The sequence below is a fragment of the Tenrec ecaudatus genome, chromosome 1 (assembly GCF_050624435.1).
Source record: "Tenrec ecaudatus isolate mTenEca1 chromosome 1, mTenEca1.hap1, whole genome shotgun sequence".
Classification (NCBI taxonomy): domain Eukaryota; kingdom Metazoa; phylum Chordata; class Mammalia; order Afrosoricida; family Tenrecidae; genus Tenrec; species Tenrec ecaudatus.
The window spans coordinates 171,253,905-171,271,390 of record NC_134530.1 but is presented as its reverse complement, the minus strand read 5'-3'; positions in this window follow the sequence as shown (position 1 = coordinate 171,271,390).

The window sequence follows — 17,486 nt, the reverse complement described above, 5'->3', positions numbered from 1 at the left end:
TACCATATGACCTAGCAACCCCATTAATTGGTATATATTCTAAAGAAACAAGACCCGTGGCATGAACAGATATGTGCACACCCACGTTCATCACGGCACTATTCACAATAGCAAAAGGATGGAAATAGCATGAATGCTATTCAGTGAGAGAATGAATAAATAAACTACGGTTCATATTACACAAAATGGAATACTATGTTTGGTAGTTACACAATCTGGTGTCAGTTTGTGACTTGAGAGGATTAAGAGTGAAGGGGTGTGTGGGATTATAGAGAGACTTTTCTCCAGCTTTGTCTCCTCCCAAAATATGCCGAACATTAGAGGCTATTTGGCAGCATATGGTGGGACATCAGATGTTTAGAGACATCCTCCCTGAAGGCAGTCAGTTGCCAGACTACTACTGTCTGAGCCCACCACAGGTAGGGCCTGCCTCGGGCTGTTAAGGACAATGGGCTACTTCTCCCTAAAGGCTTGTGGCCATCAGTCTGGTCCCTGTAGAAGGAGTTTACACTCTACTGATAATGGTTTCCATGGAGAGGCAGAGAACAGGTCAAACCTGCTCAGTGACATCCAAAGTTAGGCTGCCATCCTGAATCTAGGATCTGCCTTCTTGTCACATGTGTGCCCCCAATCCCTCCCCTTCCTATTGCGTGTATATTCCTAGATTGTCCCCCTCTCATTGCTGTATTACCTATACTACAACCCCTTCCCGTGACACATGTCTTTACCTGTAATTAGGGGGCTTGCATTGTCCCCCAAAGATATATAAGCCTGGGTTAGCAATAAAGATTCCCCTTCGCCTCTGGTTGGCTCCCTCTTCCTCTTCCCGTTCTTGCTCCCCTGTTCCCTTTCCCTTTGTCCTCCTTCCCCTCCCCCTCTCTCCTGTCCTCCTGTCTCTTTCTCTCCAGGTGGACCACCAAGTGAGGCTGAGGAGAGCATGCTACCGTCAGATGTGTCTGACTCCATTTATTTCAATACTTCTATCTCTCATGCTCTCTATAACTTTACTACAATCTTTACTTATTATCGCCGTACAATTGCTCCTACCGGACCTGTGATGATGCGTTAGGGGCTGGTCTACCCTGACAGGGGTGGAGTCTAGTCTGTCAATCAGATCATAGCCAATGAGGCCTCTGTGTGGGCCTGGCCTTCTCCTGAGAATCTTGGGAACTCCTTTATTTCCCCCTTGGAGGCAGGAGACACACCCTCTCTCAGCTCATTCCCTTGGAGACTCTCTCTCTGCTCACTCCCCGAGAGATGCTCTACTGACAAGACACATGGCACTATGCTGATAGACCCCATGTTCTTGTATATAAGGCTTTTTCTTATGCACATAGGAGTGTCTATGAATTTGTTTCTCTCGTCTACCCAGACTAACACAATAGGATATCGTACTCTTCCAAATAATGATTACAAACTATCAAGTCCAAAGTATCAAGAGTACTAACTTTGAGAAATACCGGTTTACACAGAAAGTTGACATTTCACAGTGTTAACATTTTGTGAGCCAGCTTTCATTTTGATGAAATGAATAGTTCTTTATAGTTCTTAATCTTCACAAACTAAAAAGGGAATCATGGTTTGAGTGACGCCCTTTGAATATTGTCACTGGAAAGTCCAGGTTATCTCTTTCTGATACCTTCACTTTTAATTTAGGGAACTCAGTTCTTACCAAGTCCTGTGGTTTAAAGAAGGAGAAGAAAACACGAGGACAAAAAAGTTCATTTTTACTTTATCTACACAGGCATTTGTGCCGAAGTGGCTGAAGTGTTAACATCAGGGAATCCAAGAAGAATTCTCTCAACATTGTTTTACTCATTTCAATTCCACTTCTGAAACATTCTATGAGTGATGTCTCCTTGTTTCATTGAAAAAATAACCAAGTATTCGGTGTTGTGAAAATATAATTTTAAAAAGAATAATGCAAATTTTGTATTGTTATAAAATATGAAAAATAAGATTTCAAAGTATACAGCTACAGAAGTACCCATAAATTAAAAATGCACATCCTTCACATCACATCTCCAACATCTTTAGGGTTTTTTTATCGTTTTATTAAGGGCTCATGCAACTCTTATCACAATCCATATATATAGCAATTGTGTAAAGCACATTTGTACATTCATTGCCCTCATCATTCTCAAAACATTTGCTCTCCACCTAAGCCCCCAGCATCAGGTCCTCATTTTTCCCCTCCCTCCCTCCTCCCCCCTCCCTCATGAGCACTTGATACTTTATAAACTATCGTTTTGTCTTAACTTGCCCTGTCCAACGTCTCCCTTCACCCACTTTTCTGCTATCCATCCCCCAACCTTCAGTTTGTTTGTGTCATCTGTTTTAACATCTCAATTTTTTGGCAAGATTAACCTCATCAATGCCAGAATCCATGTTCTCCCTTTTCGCATTGGGTATTTGCAATAATGACACAAGGGAGTATCTTACCTCACCTAAAATTATCATTGGGGAGGAGAATCACCATTAATATCAGCTCAAGGTTGAATCTTAGGTGGAAATTGGACATGCCAGTCTTATTTTTTTTTTTAACCAATTCTGGTATCAGCCATCCCTCCCATCACCCTCTTTGTCTGCTGGGTTGCTCATCTGTTGCAATGACCACATAGAACTCATAGAATATTTGTTGTTATGATGCTTTTGGGGAGAAGAGACAAAGTTACATTTCAGTTTCAGAAATGCTCAGGATACAATTCTTTTTTTGTCACTGCTTTTTAAATTATTGAATACTTTTATTGGGGGCTCTTATAGCTCTTATCAAAATGCATAGACTCATCAATTATGTCAAGCACATTTGTACGTATGTTGCCATCACCATTTTCAAAGCATTTCCTTTCTACTCGAGCCCTTGTTATCAGCTCAGGATATAATTTCTTGTGCATGACAGCTTCTTCTCAGCCATGCCTGCAAGCACACCTGTCTGGTCCATGGCCTCTTGGCTTCTGTCTTGCTTAGGTAAGTTTCCAATGCACTTTCAGCTCCCCATTGAGCACATGGAGGGACCCTGCTCTGCCAGAAGCCTACTGCCACGGCCCCGGAAGCCCACTGCTCTCGCTCTCTCTGTCTGTTGGTCTCCTGGTCCTGCTGCTCTTTACCATCTCTCATTGTCTCTTTTGTCCCAGCTCTGTTCCCTAAATTGACAAAGCTCAATGCAGGGATGTCAGGTCCACAGAATGTGCTCCACTCCTGGCTCTTCTTCTCTTTTTGGTTGTGAGATCACCTTTTCAACGTCTGTGATGATTCATTTTAAAACTCGTAGGAGAGCAGAACTGATTAATCCCCCTATACGATTTCCTTAGATCTTATTTGCATGGTCCCACCTCATCAGGATGCCATGTTTACTTTATTAGCATGCCTCATTTACATTATTAGTAAGCTATCCAGTTTCCATCATGAGCCACCAGCAGCTCATATTTGCATAGTCCCCCTCTGTCATTCCACCACTTCTCTACCAGTTTATCACGCCATAGTGGCTTGTGTGTTGCTATGGTTCTGGAAGCTATGCCATTGCTATTTGAAATACCATCAGCCTTTCACCCAAAGGGAAGAAATAGCTGCAAAAACATCTACTAAAAATCAAAACTTGGAATGTATGAAGTATGAATCTAGGAAAATCGGAAGTCATATAAATGAAATGGAATTAGACTTGCATTGACCATTTTGAATCCGGAAATCATATGGTTTACTATGATGAGAATGTGACAATCAAGAGAAATGGCATTGCATTCACCATCAAAAAAGGACACTTCAAGATTTATTTTGAAGTATAGTACCCTCTTTGATAGGATTATATCAACCTGCCTTCAAGGAAATCCAATCAATACAACTGTTACTCAAAGTTATGCACCAACCACTAATGATGAAGAAATTATAAAATTATATTTGATCAAATACACAATCAAGGTGCATAGATAATTATTGGCAATAGTAATGCAAAAGTTGGAGACAAAGTGGTTTGAACAGGGTATTGGACAGGGTTCTCTAGAGAGACAAACCCAATTGCTAGTAATTATATATAAATATATTTATAAAGATAGATATATAATTCAAGAAATAAACCGTTAAATAATATACAGATAGATAATACAAGAAATTAACAGTTAAATTTTAAAGCAGTGAGACACTAGCAGTCCTTCAAGTTTTGAGAGCTGCCAGGTGCCAGTCCCCTTCTGTAGAGAAAGCTAGGCTATACATACCCAGGCAGCAAACAGTAAAGCAGGTCCCCAACTGTCATCAACTGTCAGTCCCCAGCTCCAGAGATGGACATTCCAATCGTGTGGGCTTGAAGGGACCTCAACTTACAGCCACACAGTCCACAGGCTAGGCATCCCACAGGTAGTGTACCCCTTTAAACTGAGGCACAGAACAACCAAGGTGAGGCTCACCGAGCCATTTATCCCTCTGCCCTTCAGTTAATCCTACTTGTGTTTATCGGCCAGGCTGGCACAATAAACTATAGCAAACAGTAAGTGGAAAATATGGTGGTGACAGATACGCATCTGGAGATCACATGATAGAATTTTGCAAGACTAACAACTTCTTCACAGTAACTATCTTTTTCAACAACATGGACTTCTCCAGTTAGAATACACAAAAATCAAATGGGCTATATATGTGAGAAAAGACCATGAAGAAGCTCAATATCAGCTAAAACCGGGCCAGGAGCTGACTGTGGACTAGACCATCAATTGCTCATACATAATTTCAGGTTGACTTTGAAGAAATGAAAACAAATCCTGAGAACCAAAATATGACCTTGAGTTCTACTTTTCTACTCCAGAGGGTTTCGCCTTTGTCCAAGTTGATTGATAGTTCCTAGGTAAGCTGTAAACAACTTATGGTTTAACACTCTTTATCTGGTCCAGGCTCCTGTCTGCCCTGTGATTGGTATGCACCCTGCAGGTATTGCTCAATAGACTGTGACTATAGCCTACCATGCAAATTAAGTGTCTGTGGCTCACTGAGAGGGGATGGGTATATTTGTGCCTCCTGCCTTTGAGAAGAGCCAAGACTTAAAATTTTGTACATACGTACCAAATACCATAAAGGTTTTCCACACAGAAAGAAGCAGGAAGAGGAGTGGCAGAAAGGGAGATGAGGCAGAGAGAGTGGTAACAAGGAAGCCCTTAAAATCAATAACACAGATCAAGGAGAGTAACAATGAATACAGCGAGAAGCACAGAGGGACTCATTGGCAGAGTTGGTGGTAACATGAGATGGCCAAAAGGAGTCTATTCTGAGGGGGTCAAGAGGAACCTGTCCCCAGTGAACCAAGAGCAGCCCTGTATACCTCAGAAGAGCTGAGAGAGCTATTGTATACTGAAGAATGGAGATAGTGCCTATATGCTTCTAAATGTGTTAGGTTTCTGGGGTGGTTTGCCTCGGTTCTTGCTTCTCCATGCTGAAAGAATTCACATGGCAGAAGCACTTTGTTAAATCCAAGTGACTTTTATGAGGGAGAGGGAAGTTTCAGGTATTATAGGCTCAGAAAGTACACACTGTTCCTGGAGAGTGGGCAAGGCTGCATGGCTGGAGCCATGGGAAAGCTCATGACTGACAATGGCAACTTCAGGGCAGCATGAAAAACCACTTGAAAAAATCCTGGAAATGGGAGTGCAAAACCAAGCATGTGGAACCAAGAGCAGGAAATCCCAAGAGAGCCAAGAGTATGCTTGCTGAGAGGGCATTGAAGCGCTGTGCACAGGAATGAGAGATTCCCATCCTCTGCTTGTAGAGCGCACCTGAAGACAGAGGGCCCTGCCCCCAGCCTGTGTTATGTAGGCCCCTCCTATCCTCACTGGCTGAGGAGGCCTGGCTGAGGGTTTTGGCCAATCTTATTGACTCAGTTTAGGCACACCTATGTGATACCATGTGCCCAGGGTGTATGGGCCTAGGTTTCTCTCTACCTGGTCCTAGGTAACTTGTGACGTTGATATGAGCATGCCTAGCTTTGGATTTTCCCTAAAGTGTCCAATTAGGGTGCCTGATTTCCCTTCAACCCTTTTACTGTGTTCCTTTCAGCCAATTTATATTAGCACAGCAATTAGGGGAAAGAACCCCTTTTATCCATAATCTTATCTCCCAGTCAGATCCGTATAATGAGTTATAGTTGGTTACTTCTTTAATAGATCACTTAAGTGTAAGTACAGTTTGTGGTTCTGTAAGACACTGTGACAGACTATTGACTGCAGAAGAAAAGTAGAGACTGCTGTGGGAAGGATTGGTAAAAATTTTGGAGAGTGGAGATAAGTCTGACTTCTACCTCATAGGGATCAGGCTTGTGCTGATATTGATGGTGATTCTCCTTCCCTTCCCTGAAGTTAGAGAAAAAGGTCAGTGCTACATTATACTGATCATATCTTCAAGGACTGTTTTTCAAATAAAGTCACTAAGGCTGTCTTTGTGTGTGGTTTCTCTGAAATCAACTGCAAATATAGTTCTTTTTCCAATCCCACCTACAGGAAATACGTCAGATTTTACAAGTTAAAGGACATAATTCTCCAGACTGTCAGTTCTGTCCAAAACTTCAGACACCAATCATGATCTCAAAGGTTCTCAGGGCCACCTCACTTTCAGATTTACTGGAGACCAATGTGAGGGTTTCCAACACTCTCTTAGGTTTGATAATTTACTAAAATGACTCACAGAATCAAAAGAAGTGCCAATATCATAACTACACTTTAAGTAATTATAAGGGACACAAAGGGTAGATTTTACATATCCCAAAGCTATGTTACCTTTCTATGCGGTGACATCTTTCACCAATTGGGGTGCTCACTTAAGTTTTAGCATACATGGTGTTTAGTGGGAATCATTATATAAGCATGATTGATTAAATTGCTGCCCACATGTTTGAGTTCAATCTTCAACTCCCCTTGATATCAAGTCCTCAGTTTTTCTGACCTGGTCAGCTCCCACTTATGAGATACCTGATTAGAGCATCCTCAAGTGTAATTTGGAACCTCCTCATAAATAAGAAGAAAGAAAGAAAAAACCTCCAATTACTGAGAAAATTCCAAAAATTTAGAACATATGTCACAAAAATCAGAAACAAAGACCAAGTTCTACGGCTAAAGTTAATTGCACATCCCACAGTCATGCTCATAGGTGCTGATGAGTAGGATTTCCCCTCTTTTATTTGAGATTCCAAAGTCATCATGCTGCAGGGCCCATCGGATCACCATAAGGAAAAGATGCATGGTTTCCCGATGTGGGTCCACGTCTCCAAGAAAATGGATTGACTCTCAAACAGGGACTTTCAGACCCTTCATGTTTATAACCTTTATTGATCTTAATATTACTTCATCATGACTTACGCCCCATTGCATGTTCCAATAGCTGAAATTGTGCTTTCTTTGGCTTAGACTACCAGGTGGTCTTTCTGATCTGACTCCACCCCTGGCCTCCTTTCCTCTTTCTCCCTCCTATTCATTAACATCAGTCCCAAGGTGTCATCTGGAGACTTTCAACAATAAAGCCACTCAAATACTCAGAAAGTTCCAAGGGTCTAGAGTTATTCCTCAAGGAACCCTCATGGAGGAATAGTTAAATGCTCAGCAGCTAAATAAAAGGTCTGTGGTTTGAACTCTCAGCTGCTCTGCAAGAGAGAAGACCTGGAAATCTGCTCCTGTAAAGAGGAAATGGGTCAGTCTACTACGTCTGCCAAGTTGCTGTAAGTCAGAACCAACTCTGTGACATACAATAATAGCAACTACTTCGTTATTCCTTAAGAAATGGGGCATGTTCACTTTGTCACATTACCTTAGAATAAGAGGTGAGTGTGGAGTTATAAAGAGATTTTTCCCCAGCTCTGTCTCCCTCAAAGACATGCCAAAAATAAGAGGCTATGGTGGGAGGTCAGATGCTTAGAAATATCCTCCCTTAAGGCAGTCAGTTGCCAGACTGCTGTCTGGTCCCACCACAGGTAGGCCCTCCTCCCTGCTGTTAAGGACAATGGGCTACTTCTCCCTAAAGCTTGCAGTCATCAATTTGGTTCATGTAGGTGGAGTTTACATCCTACTAATAATGGTCTCTATAGTGAGCCAGAGAACAAGTCAAACATGCTCAGTGTCATCCAACATTAGGCTGCCACCCTGAATCTCGGATCTGCCCATCTTGTCACATGTATACCCCCAATCCCTCTTCCTCCTATTGCGTGTATATCCCTAGATTGTCTTCCTCTCATTGCTTTGTAACCTATAGTGCCACCCCTTCCTGTGACGTATGTCTTTACCTATGTCCGGAGCCATGAGGCCCGGCCATTACTTGGAATTTATTGGCCTGAGCTCTGGGTATTCTTCCACCCCAGCCTGCGTGACAGAGCACTGCAGCGGCGTTTGACATATTTATCTTGCCAGACATAGATAAGGAAGTCTCCATCTGTCTGTATGATTCTGTTCTGCGGTCACTGTTCCCAGAAGGAATTCTGTTTGCAACCTTGGGTAAATATGTGTAATAATTATAGATAAGCACCTGAATCTTGCTTCCCCCACTTACTGTTCTCAGGGAAACATCTGCAGCTTGCTTCTCCCATTGCTGGCCTATATAAGCTGTAACTTTCCTCTCAACAAACTAAACTTGATCAGGCTACTGTCTTTTCTCCATTTCTTGAGTCTCTTGTGCCCCCAATTCCAACTCCCTCCTCCAGGGTCTGCATTGAAGTTCCCGCAGGTCAGGACATACCTGCAATTAGTGGGCTTGCCCTCCCCCCAAAGGTATATAGGCCTGGGTTAACAATAAAGAGATCTTTCGGGCTCCCCTCTTGGCCTCTTGTAGGTTACTTTCTCTCTGCTCCTCACTCCTCTGTTCCCTTTCCCCTTGTACTACTACCCCTCCCCCTCTCTCCTGCCCTCTGGTCTCCCATCTCCACATGGACCTCAAAGAGGGGCTGAGGTGAGCATGTTACTATGAAATGTGTCTGCCTCCATTATTTCAATCTCTCCTCTACTCCTCATGCTCTCTAGGACTTTACTATAATCTTTATATATCTCAACCGTACAATTGCGCCTATTGAACCCTTGATTAGTGGTGGGGCTGGCACCCCCTCCCTCAACAAATGGTGTCCAATGAGGGGTAGTATGAAAAGAACTCTTTTGAGTTATATCCCATCAAACAATTGTACGGTCCCACCGGAATGTAGAGTGAATCAGAAAATTGTGTGAAGTGAGGATCCCGTGTGGGGATTGGCAGATAAGTAGTGGAAATATGAGTGAGTATTTTAAAGAGAACAATGAGACAAGGTAAAATCTGAAGCTCATCCACTTACTGAAAAGACAGGGTATAAAAGTAACAAAGAAAAAGATGCTATGTTTTCTAAAAGTAGTAAAAAGGTACAATCATGGTTCCCAGAGGAAGGGACTTTTGATCTAGAGACCAGGAAGGCAGTCGTTATAAACTTAAAGAAAGCACACAGAGAACGGGAGAGTATCCCTGTAGAGACATGGTCTCTGTCAATTCAAGTTAAAATGATCTTAGTACCTTTGCCGGAGGTAGAGAAAGAAGATTATCAGTGTAGTGAGAAATCTTGTGCCTATTCAAATCTAGAAAAGCAAGTTATAGTGTCTGTGACTGAGCATGACTTAGGTGATAAAACTTTAGGAAAACCTGAAGAAGCAGGGATTTGTTTGCAATGCTAGGCTTCCAACTGTAAAAGAAACCTCATCGCCAAAGCCTACATGCCCTCGGAGGACTTCGGCCTCTGGAGGTTTAAAGGTGATAAAGTACTAGAGGAAGCGAATTCCAAAATCCAAAGTGAGGCTATTAAATAATCCCAGAAACCTCCCTTGCTTCCAAAGGCAGGGAGAGCAAAGAAACAAAACCAGCAAGTTAGTGAGAAACCTCTGGTTTAACCCAAATTTAAACCTGGCGAGAGGCAGGCAGAATGGGTATCAGGCAGATGAGATTTTAGACAGAAGCATCTGCTCCCCTCCTGGAATTTAATGTAAGAAAGACTAGAGATTGTAAAAACAATTAACCAAGCCAGTGATGGAGGTAGAAAGATTAGCTCCATAGAAATGCAAACTAAGAGAGCTACCACAGAAGAGGAAGTTCTGGAAGTGGAGCTTCAAGATAAACTGGTTGAGAAGACCAGCTCAGAAAACACAAGCAAAGAGGCAACGTATAGGAAAGCACCTTTAATTTCAATGGTAGAAAGGAGGATTTCAGAAGAAGGAGATTTAGAATTTAGTATGTCTATCCTCTCAGAGTTGTTAGCAAAAAGCCTTACTGGAAACACCCACAAGGAATTCACAGTGTCTTTCCCTTTGAGTTGCTAAAAGATCCAAGCAGGCAGTCAATGATAATGACCCAGACTCACATTATGTAATTAACATTGTAAGGGTTTTAGCAGTCTGAGAGCTGGATCCCTATGGCCTGGAGAGTTGTGGGGAAAATTTGACTTACCTGTCAGAATTTGTACAGTATCATATGCGGTGGGGTTTTCCAGCCCATTCACAAGCTTGTAAGAATGCCGAGGATGGGATAGATCTAGGAATTCATCAATTGCTAGGGGATGAGAATTATATCACAGTTGAGTCCCAACTACAGTTTACTGAACAGACAATAGGGCAGATACGTGAGGTTTGCCTAAGAGGAAAAGAGAATTCTATCAGAAGAGAAAAAGCCCAGTTACATCACTATAAGATAGCAGAATAATCAATCCTATGCTGATTTTGTGTCCCATATGGAAAATTCTATTTCCAAACATATAAAAAATGTCCAAAGAGTAAGAGACCTACTGTAATGTTTATTGGGATGCGAAACAGAACCAAAGATCCAATTGGCAAAGTTTTAGAAGCAGGCTTTATTGAGAAGCTTGCGGGCGGGTTCAGCTACTCAGGGTGCTGAGCTATTGAAGCTGCGCCGGGAAAAAAATCCTGGCAGCGTTTTTATGCCCACTGCTGGCAGGCACAGCTAGAAGGATCAAAGCTGGGGAGGATCTGCGCACATAGGTGCTTCAGAAGGGAGAAGGTCGTTAACCTTATCTATATGTCAAGGACGGGTGAAGTGATCATATCTTCAAAGAAGTCCTGGCTCTGGGAATGTTTGGTTCTCAGAACTTGCGGTTTTCAGTGAGGGGAGGGAAGACCAGCGAGGGGTGAGTTCTGAGAGCTAAGGTGGAGGTGCCGAACTCAAAATGGAGTCCCTTGTGCCAAGACCAGGCACCTACTGCATAAGCTATGTTATTTTTTCTCTAATAAACACAGTAAAAATGCCTGTGTCCCTAAAGGGAACAAGGCATGCTGCTAGATTATCTCAGAAATGCAGGAATGTAGAGACAGATGAATACAAGGCCAACCTCATGACAGCTGCCTTGGCAAATTGCACCAGACCTAGAAGAAAATGCTTTAGTTGTGGAAAGACAGGTCATCTTCAAAGAGAATGTAGGCAGCGCAGACCAATCAGTTTGATCACAGTGAGTGAGCTGTGGCCTGCCCCAGAGCATGGTCCGGGGCCATCAAGATTGGGTTTAAAAGTACCTGAACTTTGCCCCCACTGAAGGAAAGGAACTCATTGGGCAAGTCAATGTCACTCCAGATTCAACAGTAAAGTATTGCCATTAGCAAAGGCATCCCGGCAGGAAACTAGAGGAAGAAGCTTGATCCAAGTCCCGCCCAATAGAGCTCTGAAGGCAAAGCCTCTGCCTAACCCAGCAAAAGAATCATTGAATGGTAGCTTCACAGGTATCCCCCAATCTCAAGCAGAAGACCAGACCTAACCCAACTGGCAAAATCCCAGTCTCTTTTTTCGCTGCAGTAAGTTTGACTAACCAAGAGAAGCCTCTGAATCCCTTGCAGCAGTCTGTTGATTCCAAAAAGCAGGAGCCTTTTATTGAAAGAGTAATACAGTTTTTATCAGGAAGTTTTAACCTAAGTAATCAAGGAATTCAAATTTATACTGGAGTTGATCAGAGTTGTGAGGAAAAGCCAAAAGCTGTAATTAGGTTAGAAATTATTAAGAGCAGTGAATGTAGCCCACTACCTGAAAGAACTATGGGATATTTGTTCGGATAGTCCAACCTAAATTCTCAAGGTGTACAGATTGTTGCTGGAATTACTGATCAGGATTATGAAGAAGTTAAGGCAGTGATAAAATCTGATATACCATGGTTTATAAAGGAAGATTGCTTAAGCCAATGTTTGCTGCCTTACATTTCTTGATTAAACATTTATACCTATCAGAAAAGAGTACTTGAGAAGTCTGCCCATCCCATATTAAAATCAAAGGGTCCTTTGCAATGCTGTTGTGGGGAAACAACAGCCCCCCCCCCACCCCCCATGGAATTACAAATTGGAGGGAAAAGGTTTTGAAACTCTGAATTTAGGGTCATTTTCTTAGGGCCTAAACCCACCCATTAACTTCCCCAAAAGCCAGCATGGAGGGAATGAGAGAAGTTAACCAAGACAGGACATTGCTAGATAGTAAAATTCTACAGTATAAAGAGCCTGTAAGGCAATGTGACTTAATTGAACCTGGAAACTTATTGGTAAACTTAGAGAGAAAATGTCTGCTTGGTAAGTTAGTTCAAGAATTGTTGAACAAATTTATTAAGAACTTTTTCAGTCTTTCAAATTATCCTGAGTGTGGTAAGAAGTTCTCACAATTAGTTAGATCTTTTAATTCTCTGAGAACTGGAACCAAAATTTACATGTGAGGTCTCTAGATTCTCTCAGAGCTGTGAGGCGACAGTTACATAACAATAACAAGTTAACTGAGATTGCTAGCCATACTTTGAAATCTGAATTGTTAAAACAGAACGGGGAGAATAGGAATCTTTTGTGTGACAAAGTTCATTTAATCATTTTAACCAAAAAACTGTTTCTCCTTACTAAAAGCTTGTAACAAAATTAGGACAGGTAAACACGTTTTCATTTTTTCTTTTTCTCTCTCTCTCTTTTTCTCTCTCTTTCTTAAATCATTTTATTAGGGGTTCATACAAATCTTATCACAATCCATACATATATCAATTGTGTAAAGCACATTTATACATACATTGCCCTCATCATTCTCAAAACATTTGCTCTCCACCTAAGCCCCTGGCATCAGTTCCTCATTTTTACCCATCCCTCCCTCCGCGCTCCCCCCTCCCTCATGAACCCTTGATAATTTATAAATTATTATTTAGTCATATCTTGCCCTTTCTGATGTCTCCCTTAACCCACTTTTCTGTTGTCTGTCCCCCAGGGAGGAGGTCACATGTAGATCCTTGTAATTCATTCCCCCTGTCCAACCCACCCTCCCTCCACCCTCCCAGTATCATCACTCACACCACTGGTCCTGAAGGGATCATCCACCCTGGATTCCCTGTGTTTCCAGTTCCTATCTGTACCAGTGTACACCCTCTGGTCTAGCCAGATTTGTAAGATAGAGTTGGGGTCATGATAGTGGGGGAGGAGAAAGCATTTAGGAACTAGAGGAATATTGTATGTTTCATCGTTGCTACATTACACCCTGACTGGCTCCTCTCCTCCCCAAGACCCTTCTGTAAGGGTCTGTCCAATGGCCTACAAATGGGCTTTGGGTTTCCACTCGACACTCACTCCCCTCATTCACTATGTTAAGATATTTTGTTCTGATGATGCCTGATACCTGATCCCTTCAACACCTCTTGATCGCACAGGCTGAGGTGTTCCTTCCATGTGGGCTTCGTTGCATCTGAGCTAGATGGCCACTGGTTTACCTTCAAGCCTTTAAGATCCCAGACGCTATATCTTTTGATAGCTGGGAACCATCAGCTTTCTTTGCCACATTTACTTATGCACCCATTTGTCTTCAGTGATTGTGTCATGGAGGTGAGCACACAATGATATGATTTTTTGTTCTTTGATGCCTGATAACTGATCCCTTTGGCACCTCGTGATCACACAAGCTGGTGTGCTTCTTTCATATGGGCTTTGTTGCTTCTGAGCTAGATGGTCGCTTGTTTACCTTCAAGCTTTTCAGACCCCAGACACTATATCTTTTGAAAGCCAGACACCATCAACTTTCTTCACCACATTTGCTTGTTCACCCACTTTGTCTTCAGCAGTTATGCCGTGAAGGTGAGCATCACAGAATGCCAATTTAATAGAAGAAAGTATTCTTGCATTGAGGGATTCTCTGGTCTCTTGTTCTCTAATGGTCGGACAAGTGTGTGGCTGTCTTAGCTAGTTCTTTTCCTCAGCTGGAAAGGCTGACTTCCTGTGAGACATCCCTGAGGAGAAGCCACATGGACCTACCCTGATGCAGCACTGGGTGCTGGAGAAGCCACATGGAGAGCCTTGCTAGTGCTGAGATGCTTATACTATCATTAATTTGGCTTTCTTTCTGCATTTGGTGTTTTTGTGTGTGTTTTGTGAGTTTGAGGAGGACTTTGTAGATCGGTGTCTGACATATGGGCTAATGTACTTTTGGATTGAACTGGGTTGGGATGCTTTCTTAATGTACACTTACTTTTTATATAAAACTCATATATATATGTATATATATATATATATATATATATATATATTTCTGTGGGTTTGTTTCTCTAGTCTACCCAGGCTGATTCAAGATTGTACAAGTGTACCACACTTTTAGAAAAACCAATATATAAAAATTTTAATTTCCTTGGTAGATAATATAGGTCGGGCTATTTGCTTTGCAAAATTCACATAAAATCCAGAGTTGTTATTTCCAGCATTTTAGGGAATAAGGGCCCATTTTTTTCATATTGTACTCGACCCCCAGATGATAGATTATAGAAACCATAATGGAAAACCTGTTTGAATGTGATGTTTTCAATTTTTTATTTTATTAATTAGAACAGGCTCTATTAACATTCAAAATAGTTTATAGAAATTGAACCATTCCTGCACCTCCCTTTCCTGTTCCTCTTCCCACACATTGCCAGGAGCCTAGGCCTTTAAATCTTCCTTCTGACTGAGTGCCCTGAACTAGAATTTTTCTCCCACTACCATAATCTGTTCCCCAGTGCTTAGTTCTCAAAGAAGCTGAGCCTACTATGGAGGACATGGCAAATGGCAGGGTCATGCAATAAAGTGTAAATGAGAACATCAATGTTAGTACTTGCCGTCTTATCATTCATTCCAAAAAATACAATCAATACCTACTGTGTTCTTGGCTGATTTATTCTATAGGCGTTGAGGCAGTTAAGAAGGAGGAGACCTTAGACCTTAGAATTCAGTCCTGATGAGATTTGAGCCACGTTCTTCCTCCTGTCTTCTGCTTTGCTTGGCTATTTCCTTTGCGTGAAATATCTTTCTGTGGGGAGAGGTCAGACGCTTACAGACATCCTCCTTGGGGGTAGTTAGTCACCAGAATACAGGGTAGACCTCTATGGCAGTTAGTCACCAGACTAACAATACAATCCTGAGCCATACTCACAACTGTCCCTATGCCTGAGCCTATTGTTGCCACCTCTGTGTCAGCAGCTACTTGAGGTGAAACCACCAGTTACTCTGCAGTAGTGAAATGTGACTTTTTACTCCCATAAAAAGTTAGTCTGTGAAACCCATTGGGGCAGTTTTCTCCTGTCTGTAAGTTTGCCAGGAGCTGGAATTGACTTAATGGAATTTTTCCAGTGAGATTACATGCTGATTTGATACCTGTGACTCTATTTGGAGAGTTGCCTGAGACAGATGCCTTATAAGACATTACCCCTTCATTACCCACTGTTGCTTCTTAACCTGTAACATGTCCTAGCGATCTCCTAAATGTGAAGAACAAATGGTACCTAGGAAGACGTGGTACCCTCCTAAAGAACTGCTAGAGTTTGCTAATGTGTACAAACATAAACATGGAGAATATGTGTGAGAATAGCTGATAAGAGCTTGGGATAATGGTACAAGGTGTACAAAGTTGGATCTGCCTATTGTTTGTTGATATGCACACACTAAGCACAGATTCTTTCTTCAGTGTTGTGTTAGTCTCAGTAGACAAGAGAAACAAATTTGTAATACTCATATATGTATAAGAAAGAGCTTTATATACAAGAGCAATTGAATATTGAGAAAACATCCCAGTCCAGATCAAGTCCTTAAGTCCTATATTAGCCTATCTGGCCAATCCCAATCTATAAATTCCTCTTCAATAGAGGTCAAGTGGTAGCAGACTCATGAAACACATGCATTGACGCTGAATGCAGGAAGATCAGAGGCCAGTGGGTGGAAAGTCTTGTGGCTCCAGTGGCGGTAAAAGCATCTCAGCTTTGGCATGGTCTCCACACAGCTCCTCCAGCTCTCTGAGTTCTAGCTGCATCAGTGTCGTTCTATCAGGCTCATCCTCAGTAATGTCTCACAGGCAGAGAGTGTGTGTCCCGCCTCCAGGGAGCTATGAGGTCCTAAAGCTGCGGCCCTCTTCGCTCTTAAGTCTGAAATTGATTTACAAATTACATAATCCATAACTACATAATCTGTTTCGGTTTGAGAGGTCAGGAAAACCTATTGGTTCCTATTTGGTTGGTTTAATGAGCAGATTGCATAATGGCCTACAATAATTCGATCTTCCCAAACAAACCTTTAATAGCAAGCAAGCCTCTCACATCCAAGTAACCCAGTGGTCCTCAACCTTCCTAATGCCATGACCCTTTAATACAGTTCATGATGTGGTGACCGCCCAACCATAAAATTCTCTTCATTGCTACTTCATAACTGTAATTTTGCAACTGTTGTGAATTGGGTGAACCTTGTGAAAGGGTTGTTTGACCGCCAAAGGGGTCGCGACCCCACCTTGAGAACCGCTGATGTAACCTAAGGTGAAGTGATAAGAATTTGTCCCAGGTTCTATGGCTAGAAAAGATAGAGTGAGGATTTTAACTCACCTCTTTTCACTGTAACCCAGTATTGTTTGAGGAATGCAGTGTTTGGAGTTTAGATTGGTTTGCTGGGACATGAGGGTGATGGGGGTGGGGGTGGGCGGGACTTGCTGCAGAGCCAACCAAAGGATCACCGCTGTCCCAAGGCAGGCTCAGGAAATGCTAAGCACTGTTTGCTCAGCATGATTTCAGAAATTGGCCCCAACACACTGTCATTTTGGTTTCTCCAGATTTTTTGCTGGGACTGAGACCTATGTGGTGGCTTCTCTCATGATTTGAGTTGGCTTAGGCGTGGTGAGGCAGGGCACCTGCTGTATCTCGACCTTGGATTAAATAGTGGTATTTGCCCTAGAAGCAAAAAGCTGATGTTTTCTCCCTGGGGCCCTTAATTTTTTCTGACTGCTGTCCCCTCTGGGACCCAACCGAAAACTGCGTTCTCTCCCCAGAAAGCAGCACACATGGGTATATGGTCAAAGTTGCTCTTAGTTTCCATGATGGCATAGAGAGTAACACTTAGGGTTATGACTGACCATGAGGTCAGCAGTTGCAAACCACCGGCCACTCCTTGAGGGAATGAGGATACCTTCTACTCCCATACATATTTATCATCTCAAAAACCCACAGTGACTGTTATTCTCTGTCATAGGATCACTATGAGTTGGAATCAACTTGATGGCAGCGA